This window comes from Castanea sativa, chromosome 9, assembly GCF_040712315.1.
Source record: "Castanea sativa cultivar Marrone di Chiusa Pesio chromosome 9, ASM4071231v1".
NCBI lineage: Eukaryota > Viridiplantae > Streptophyta > Magnoliopsida > Fagales > Fagaceae > Castanea > Castanea sativa.
The window spans coordinates 32,792,984-32,803,619 of NC_134021.1; the positions used below are offsets into that span (position 1 = coordinate 32,792,984).

At 33.1% G+C, this 10,636-nt stretch overlaps 1 pseudogene; it reads right to left on the bottom strand.

Moving 5' to 3' along the window:
* Positions 1-1,542: 1,542 nt before the first annotated feature.
* LOC142611042 (G-type lectin S-receptor-like serine/threonine-protein kinase At1g11410) lies at positions 1,543-8,337 on the bottom strand (annotated as a pseudogene).
* Between the last annotated feature and the right edge of the window lie 2,299 nt (positions 8,338-10,636).

Here is a 10,636-nt window from a genome sequence, read left to right on the forward strand (position 1 = left end):
AATTAAGGGCATAAATATGATTTAGGTTTAGGCAATTTGGTTAGTTAGTTTTTGTTATGGGTATATAAGTAGAGAGAATATTTGGTGCACAATGTAAAGTCATATTCTACTATAGTTTAATTTTAAATCATCTATAAGACACGTGCATATACACTTGCCCACACCATGTCTTAATGTCGCACTATCGATGAGTGGAAGACAGTCAGAGAGTTGAGTATACTTTTATTTCATAGTATGAAATATGTGAACACAATACAAATTAGTTGATTTTCATGGTCTTGTTACTCTTTTGCATGTAATGATTTAAAAATAATAATAATCTTACCTTAAGAAGGCTACAAATATGTAGTAAAGCTACTAAACCAATTTTTAATATCTCAAAATATATATGTTTCTTTACTCTAATTTAGTTTACTTTTTTTTTTTAATAATTTATGCACAACATTATTCAAAATTGTTTTACATAAAATATCACAAAATTATCTATACATCGCACAGGAAACTTATTAGTTATATATAATTTCGTTAAACCATCCCAAAAAATATTAAAATTCTCTCAATGGATCTTCTCTTTTTCTTAAAAGTTTTACAAACCTATCCCCATTTCACCAATAAAATAAAATTGCAAACCTATAAGCAGCAGGTTGACAAATTGAAATTGTTTAAGATTTGTAGATGTCTAACATAATAAGATTTTCTACAATTATATTCATCATTTGTGTCCTGCTATATAACATTAATTTGGCCCATATGATGCTGATGTCTTGAAAACTAGTTTGAGATTTTTTCATTTTTCCAGTTGAACTTCAAGGAGAGAATCACACACTGTCAATAAGGCACCTTCACAAATATAAGTGACCAAAAGGTAGAATTGGGCCAAATTTAAGCAAAAATGAGGAAATGATTACAACTTTTTGTCACTCATTTTTTCCCACTTCTCCTTACTGTACATGAGGATTTGCCATCAAAGTTATAAACTGTTGTTATAACTTATTTTGTAATATTGTCTTGGTTGAAGTGTTCTTTAAGTTAAAAATATTAGCCATACACAAGCATATCAATAGGCTTGGCACAATTCATAAATACAATGGTTCCATTTTGAGTAAAACACCCTGAAATCCAAATTAAATTTTAGTATTATGCATTTAGCGTTCCTCTTTTAAATATTTAATGGTTAAACTTAGTAAATTTCACACCAAAAGAAAAGATCCTTGTAACTTTGGACATCTTGTTTTGAAAACCAATGAAGTTATCTCCACAAAACATATATACACACTTAACTTTTTGTATATTAATTTCAAAAACCACTTGAAAGAAAAAGCTAAAGGAGATGGTAGTAATTTCATCACAAGTTTTGGACAATAACAGTTTTTGTAATATTATATATTTTCTTCTTTTTTGTAAGAATTTTATAGTGCATACATTATGTTCAATTGTTCATACCAAAAATAAATAAATAAATAATGTAGAGTAGACTTTAGAGTAACTCGATCCTATGTTGTAATGGAATATTTGTACACTTGCTTCAAATAGTTTGGGGTTTTAACGACCGTCAATTTCAAAAAGTGTTATTTCATTTATAGAATTAGGTGCTGCACTAGTTGATTTGTCTGTACTATTGTAAGTACCCTTCAAAATAAATGCCGGTCGTTTTGGAGAAGGAAGAGGAGTGTCATTACCCAACATGAAAACAACAGTTGACATGGTTGGCCGGTCTGTTGCATGTTCTTGCACGTACAAAAGTCCAATTTGAATGCATCTTGAAACTTCATTAGCAGGGTATGTCTCATCTAGTAACGGGTCGACTATTTTCAAGGAATTGTCTTCTCTCCATCGGTCCCAAACCTAAGACAAGATATTAATCATATTAGGCTCAACAATATAGGCTTAATTTGCAATCATTGTTTGCACATGTACTTACATGTCCAATCAAATTTGAGGAAGGGCCATCATGATGGTAAGTACTATTCCTTTTCCTAATAATGATCTCCAGTAGCAATACCCCAAAGCTATATACATCAGACTTTATTGAAAAAAGTCCTTGCATTGCATGCTCAGGTGACATATAACCACTGTCATAGCACAATGAAAAGATATTGAACCTCAACATAAAATGATCAGATAGCCTTTTGGGCACTAACATACATGTAAAATTTGAAGTATCACAATATGAAAGCAAATTACAAAGATATCCTTAGTATTTTTTTATTACATAGTCTTGTAGTTTGTACTCTCCTTAGATGTAGAAATGGAAGTCAAGTAATTGGTTAAAAAAGTATATCTTTGTTTTCTAGCATACTTACTATGTTCCAATGATGCAATTTGTATTAGCTTCAATTTGGTCCTCTCCAACAATTCTAGCCATACCAAAATCTGAAATTTTTGGATTCAATGCATTGTCAAGTAGAACATTGCTAGCCTTTAAATCTCTATGGAAAATTCTTAATCTTGAGTCTTGATGAAGATATAAGATCCTTCGACCAATTCCACAAATAATCTCAAATCGCTTTTCCCAATCTAAATATGACCTTTTTGTTTCATCTAATTAAGAAATGAGAACTTGGATTAGATTATATTGCATTCGTGCTTTCTTACTTACGTATAAATCCTGCTATTTGGAACTGATATGTTTGTAATGGGAGGATCGTTGTCTAGTGATGATGGGTGAGGTTGATGTGAAAAAGAAGACATACCAAAAATGAAAAAGTCCAAACTTTTATTTGGCAAGTACTCATAGATCAACATCTTCTCCTCTTGTGAATGCAACAACCTAAAATTCTCCCAAGGTTCCTATGTTGGAGTTTAGCAATTAGTGTAGATTCCATTTTGAATTGTTTTATTCCTTGTCCAGAGCATTTTGATAGTCTTTTACTGCTATTTTCCATTCCATTTTGTAGTAAACCCGGCAATTAAAGCCCAAATATCATTTTGTCATTGTGCACAATTGTTGAAAGAAACTCAACTTGGTGAATTATTTGGGGAAGCCCAATTGTACACAACAAATTCATACTCAATGAGTACCTGTAAACATTCATGATGGAATTTATGATGCATAAACACACTTGAAATGAGATTATGCAAATTCTGGGACTCGTTCAATAAGACTACCTTATAAACTAGGCCAAAACCACCTTGGCCAAGCTTGTTAGCAATAGAGAAGTTATCTGTAGCTGCAATAATGGTTCTTAGATCAAATAATGGAAAATTTGAATTTCTTCTAGTTCCATCAAGGTCCCTTCTACTTGGAGAGTCTTCGAAGTATTGTAAAGTGGAGTCAGCACTATATGAATATGTGCTATGCCTCTTCTTTGTAATAAAACAAGTAATTAATAATGCTAGTAACCATATTTTTCCAATTAGGAATTCTCACACAAAAGCCTAATTTAATAAAACTGAGAAACACACTAAAATAAAAGAATGAAACAGAGGAAGAAAAGAGGAAAAATTGAAGTTTACAATTTTCTATTTATCAATGACAGGAAATCCCATTTGGTTAAAATGCACTTTTTTAAGAGGTAAGTGATTATGGGTGATGAAAGTTCTTCAGGCCTACAGATGGGGATGGAGAAAATCTTAAAATGTCAGGGAATTGGTTGGGCCATTCATCAAGCTTTAGTTGAAAGGGTGAAAAAATTATCCTTGTGGCATGATAATTGACACCCAGAAGGTGTTTTGATCCCCAACTTTGTCCAATAGGGGGTGTATGATACTACAATTTCTGAGTTTGCAAAAGTATCTAGTATTCTTAAAGAAATGCAGTAGCCCTGAAAACCTATCAGATCAATAGATACTACCCTACAAGCTTATTTTCATCAATTAAAATTAGCTATGACAAATTAATGTACTGGATTTCATCTGAATATGGAAATGTCACTTGAATTTCAACCTGGAGTGAAATAAGAAACAAGGTGGATACAAGTGAATGGTGGAAAGTAGTATGGTCTAAAGCAGCAGCTTCAAAGCATTCCTTAATGCTTTGTATTTGTCTAGCAGTGAAGGATGAATTGCAATTCAGAGTAGAGTTCAGCGTCCGTAGTGCATATTCAGTAGCAACAAGACTCTCTTTAAATCCTAACAGTGGCGCTAGTTCGGATGTGGGCCTATGCAGACAATTCTGGAAAAGGTTGTGGGCCCTCCCCTTCCCACATAAGATAAGACACTTTGCATGGCGAGCTTGCCGTGACATACTGCCTACCAAGTTAAACCACCTGAAGCGCAAAGTAGTGCAAGACAACTTATGTGATGGATGTAGGTTGGAGGTGGAAACAACATGTGATATTTTCATCACTTGTCCAAGGGCACGTGAGGTGTGGGCATATTCCAAAGTAGTGTTGCTAGGTGAAGTTTTTTCTATGACTTCCTTTTATGATTTAATGTGGAGGATGTTTATGATAGACCAAACAGATGTGGACATGGTGGCTCGGGTGGTCACTTTGGCATGGGTAATGTGGCATGATAGGAATGAAGTATGACTAGGAGCCTAGAGAAAGCCAGGAGACGTTTTGGCGAGTTGGCAGCAACCTACATGGAGGAATATAGTGATGCTACTACAACACCAACAAACGTGGAGCCTATTACATAGAGAGCCAGGACATGGTCCCCACCACCACGGTCTTTGTTTAAAATAAACGTGGATGGTGTAGTAGCAAAAGCAACAAGATATGAGTGGGGTAGGGTGGAGGCTACGATGTGCAAAAGCCTGAATGCCCTTCTAGGTGTCATTGAGACCGAATCCAAGGCTATTGAGGTAGGGTTACTATTTGCACAAGATATCGGCATCAAGGACATTGTGGTGGAAAGCAACTCTTTAGTCATGGTTCAAGCTTTGAATGGAACTTCAGCCCCACCGTTTGCGGTCTCGGCAGTTGTATAGGGTATTATGGACCTCAACAAGGGCTTTAGTAGGGTGGAATTCTCTCACGTTAAAAGACAAGGGAATAGGTCAGCTCACGCACTAGCAAAACATGCTCTTGGCATTATTGATTTTATTGCATGGATTGAAGAGACGCATTGCTTCCTAGAGCAAGCTCTTATCCACAATGTAATATTTTAAATGATCTAATAATATCATTCTCAGTATTCCTAACAAAAAGTAAAAAATAAGAAACATGTATGTCTCAATGAATGGTAGAAACTGGTATGGTCTAAAGCAGCTTTTCCCAACAAGTCCTTTATATCTTGGCTAGTAGTGAAGGATAGGTTTCCCTCCCAAGAAAGGCTTGTAAAATGGGGAACAATGGTGCTCACGTATGTTTTCTATAGAAGTCAAAAGGGATTTTTGATCATGTCATCTTCGAGATCGAGTGTTTTTTCTTTTGAATTTGACATTTGGGTATAGTAGACATAAGAATGTGCAAATGGAATGAGCTAATGGATTTATTTGTAGGCTGAAAGGCAAGAAGTTTAAGAATAGCACTTGAAAATTTTCTTTGGCTACTTCAGTATACCATCTTTGGATCCAAAGAAATGATTATGAGTATAATAACAAAATATATCCAGTTCTTTTTTATTTCTTCTTTTATCAACTTCTACGCTTGAAAAATATATCAAGTTCCATTCCATTTTATTTAATTTTATTTCATGATTTACGTATTCTGCCTATTCTTTTATAAACTCTGAAACATAGTGTTGGAGTAATATTAGGAGCATTTTTTCACTAGCCTTAGAAGTATAAAAATAAGTTTTAAAAAATTGCTCTAAACTTCCTTACCTTTCTTCTTCTTCATTACAAAACAATACACAACTGAGACTATAAGAAGAAACATTACAGCAACAGAAACTCCCAGAATTGTCATCTTCTTCTTTTTTTGAGTAAGATAATTCTTCTTAGCATATTGAGCTGAGTAAAAAAAAAAAAAAATTTATTCAAATGACATCATAAATTTCAGAAGTTGATTGAACATAAATATTTATTGATGCAGTTTTACAAGAAAATGAGAGTAGGGATGTGAAACAATGGGCTTAAGGAAATATGTGATTCTATTATTGTTTTAAAAAGGAGAAAATGCGTTTCTCATTTTGAGGTTCAACGTATCAAAAGAACAAAACAAAAAGACAAACATGTTCTCACAACAATGTCATGTTCATATGTGATTCTCTTTTTTGAGGCCAAAAACGTGTTAAAAGAAGAAATGAAAACAAAAACTGCAAACCTATTTTTGTAACAACAATGTCAAATGCCAAGAGAGTATTTCTTATTAATATAAGTAGAATCACAGTTCAAATTCTCTCTCTCCTATTATTGTAACTATATAAAAATAAAATAAAACAAGTATTACATAGTAGGACCTACTACGAGTGATGAATATAATTGTAGAAATCTTGTGTTGTTAGGGGTATACAACTCTTAAATAATTTTGACTTCTCCACACATCATTTGAGTTTTGAATTATATGAAATAGATAAGGCAGCATTGTGAAAATTTTGATATTTTTAGATAATTTAACAAAACCATATTTAATTTCTTTCCCATATGGAGTGTAATACTCATTTAGATTTTTAATATGAAATAGATCTATTTTAAATAGAGAAAATCATTTTTCAATAGTATGATCTAAATTTCAGACTAATATAATACAATAGACATGAGCTTTGACTAACACTCTATTTGTTTTGAAGTAAAATATATAAATTTTTAGGTATTTAGTATGAAAAATAAATATTTTCAAGCAAACAAACAAAATCAATAGCTAAGTCACCAGAATTGCTGGTGTAGGAGGTCTAGTGACCAAACTGTCATAATTGTAGCTTGAACGATGTCTTCTACAACTGGACAGGGGGCAACTGCTGCCAGAGCGATGTCTCTGGCCACCAGAATGGTGGCTTCGGTTATCAAACCTCAAGCAAATAGCTTTAGTGACCAGATTGCTAGCATTGGTTGCCAGAGTGATGGCTCTAGCTACCAAAATGTTGGCGTTGATCATCGGAGTGGTGGCTCAAACCACCGGACTACTGACGTCATCTACCTAGCTCATCGAACCGGTGACTTAGCCACCAAATGTATTGAGAAAAGTCACTGTGTATTTTCATAAAATATTTTACCATATTTTTAAAGAAAAAATATTTAAGAGTACCTAATACAATTGCATCCACATGTATGTATAAATCTTGTCCTCCATCAGGAAATTTTCTTGTGTCCACCAAGTCCCCTTGCCATGTCAAGCAACCAATTCCTCCCTCACTCTCATTTGCACTTGTGTAAGCCATACAAGAACAATTCCTTAAACATTTTTGCTCACACTCTTTCATACTCAAACTCATGTCCACATGTGCTATTGAAGTATCTGACACCTTCATATGTGCCAACTTCACGAACCCTTCTTCGTTGTTGCACATGGACACTCCTTGATTTTCCCTCATGCAATCATGAGATGACTTGGGTTCAAATCTAGGAAAGCACTTGCACTCAAAAATGAAAAACTTGTGTGGTTCACAGTAACTATTTGGACCGCAATTCAAATACTTATCGTATAACTCTTATGGGGAGGACCAATATTCGACCATTGTAGTGTCCTGCCATAAGGATTGTTGCACAATTCCAAATTCATCCACCACTATTTTAAAAATAACTTTGTCTAAATATGAAAATATATTGTACATAACGGTGGTTTCATCATGATTATTGACAAAGCTAACTTTGAAGTAATTTGATGCTATTTTGGGTTCAACGCTCCATGTTAGGCCAGTCCAAGATCCCATACACCATAGTAGAGTCTGACCCATGTATATGCTCACCTGAGGGTACCCAGTTGGAACCATTCGATATGAATAGTTGCCAATTCCCAGGTCATCTTTGGACTTCCAAGATGTTAGGAACCGGTTCAACCTAGTCTGCTGGTCCAGCCCAAGTTTCATAAACGGAAGTAGAGTATTGGTGGGATAATCAAAACTTTTCCATGTAAAACGTTGGCTGTCTTGTTGAACCAAAACAAGATTTCCTATATCTAAGAGCTTAGCCATAGAATTATTTGTGGATGAGACAGAAAAAGAAACATTGGTGGACCAAATAGGAGTGGTTTGGTTTTGGGTGTGGAGTACAAGGTTTCCCTTACCGTTGATGGAGAGGACTCCGGAGGTATCATTGAGAGGAGCGTCTCTATTTGCAACCCACACAATGGTTTGTTCAGTGATTTGGTTATACCAAATTCCAACGTAGCGGTGACTGGAACTGTTGGGTCTGAAAAACCCAAGTGCAAAGGTTTTCTGGTTTGAGAGTAGAAGTTATCCATCCTTGAGGGGTTGGTTTGGTGTTATGGTGTCAAGGGAAGTGCAGATTGAGCAAACAAGAAAAAGAGAGAGAAGAAGCAATGATGTATTCCCTTTAGCGGGATTCATCATTTTTTCTAATGAAGAGTACAGTAACGGGACTTGTGGTGGACTGGCTAGTATAGACTATAGAGAGCTTGATAGCCATATAAAAAAAAAATAGTTCTTCTTTTATAAATAAAGTTAAATGAGTTATTTGATGTATGCAAGTTGTCGTCCACTTTTCAAGGACCCACACACTCAAATCATGTTTACCTTGAAAACTCGTTCATATTAGTGAAAGATGAGTCATGCTATGTGACATAAAAATATGCACAATTTTGTACTACAACTCGCCACGTGGTGAGTTGTGAGTGGTGGAAGTGTGTCCCCACATGGCCTACAATCATACATCCACCAATTACAACTCGCTATGTGGCAAGTTATGGCACAAAATTGTAAATTTTTATGTGTCAATAGTATTAATTAGTGAAAGATACTTGACAAAAACTTTGGTCTTCTTTGGCAACTTTAATTTAAGTCTAGGTAAACAACTTTTGACCATAGAACTCGGATGTACATTGACTAATGAAGAAAAATTATTGGGTTTATTTATTTATTTATTTTTAAATAAGATAGAAATTCTATTCTAGCCTAATCTAAGTGTATATGTGTGAAACTCTCTCCTAAAAACTTGTACTCTGTCTTTTGCCCCACTACACCTTATAAACATTTATAATAGTGAAGTGACCATTGTGCTAAGGGTGCGTAGTGGTAATTATTTGGGTTCTTTAAATAGTGATTGTTTATTGCTAATAGTCGGGGGAGGTGCCAAATGTGACCACCATGACTTGAATTTTTTTTTTTAAAAAAAATACCTTAAAAAATTGAATTTTAAATTAATACAGGTTTTTGACCGCTTAAGAAAACAAAAAACTTGACCACTATAAAAAAAACTTGAACACCTTAAATAACAATTTGAGACCATTAAAAATTAAATTCAACTTCTCCAAAATTTTGGTTCGTTGAATGTTGAACAAAAAAATTGTGAGAAATACTATGTTCACAACATTTTCGCAACATTTTCGCAATAAATCCTAAGTAGCCCATTGTTACTTGTGGAAAAAAAAATTTTAGTGATATGTTCAAATTAGAACTAGCTACTAAAAACTTACCACTTAGGCTTTGTTGTGTAAGTGTTGTAAAAATGTTTTGGACATAGAACTTTCAAAAATTGCCCAAACAAACAAATTAGCCTAAAAGCCCAAGTTAAACATTTAATTGTGATTTTTTATATTGTGTTTTCAAATGGCATATTTTAAAATTTCTATTTTTTTTTTCAAAAAAATGTACACTTTTCAAATAGCTAGTCTATTAGTGCTTGCTTCAGTCTTTAGTCAAATTTCTTGGATTTATGTGATACAATTTTTCAAAAAGGTAATGCATTTTGTTTATATTGTTACTTATTTAGGCAATATGTTGGTAATTGAAAAGGAGACTTAATAGTTTAATGATTGCTTAATTGTGTATATTGAAAAAGATATAGTTGATAACATTGATAGTGAAGCTATTATATCATACAACGATTTCAAAATATGAAAACTTGTGAAGAAAATTTTAAACTTTATGTAATTGCGAGTGTTTTTTTTTGTGGTGATGTTAATATATTCAAGTTTTATTAAGTTTTTTAACAACCACCCTGAAAAAAATTCTTTGAGCCACCAACAATCAACTATGTTCAAGAGATAACTCAATGATAATATATAAATAATTATATATCATTTGTTGTGTTTTATATCACCTTCTCCATTATTTATCTATTTCAATAATAAAAAAAATAAAAAAAATTGGTAGTCTACTTCATCGTTTATTGCAAAAGTTGTGGTGGTAGAATAATTGTTCTTAGATTCATCTAAAAAAAAGATTGTTTAACTGAACAGTCAACCACTAAGGTTTAAGTGATAAACCAATGATGATAAATAAATAATAATATATCCTTTGTTGTGTCTTATTAAAGTACCTTTAATATATATATATACACACACCCAATATATCATGTCAAACAAAAATACATTGAAAAATACATGTTTTCTACAATTAAACGTATATAACGTATATCAAAAAAATTTCATATTATACTTGCACACAAATATTTCAAACTTCATTACTTTTATTGATAGTATTTGTTAAGGTATGTCGTTACATGTGTAATTCTATTTACCAACTAATAAGGAAAAGATATCAATTACTTTACTTCTCTAATTTAAGTAAAAATTTATAAAATTTCTTCAATTCTATAATTTTTTGGGCGGTTTAAATCCATACATGATATGATTTTTATACATAAAAAAAATGAAGTGACCCTATCAAGGAGTTTTTTTTTTTTTTTCCC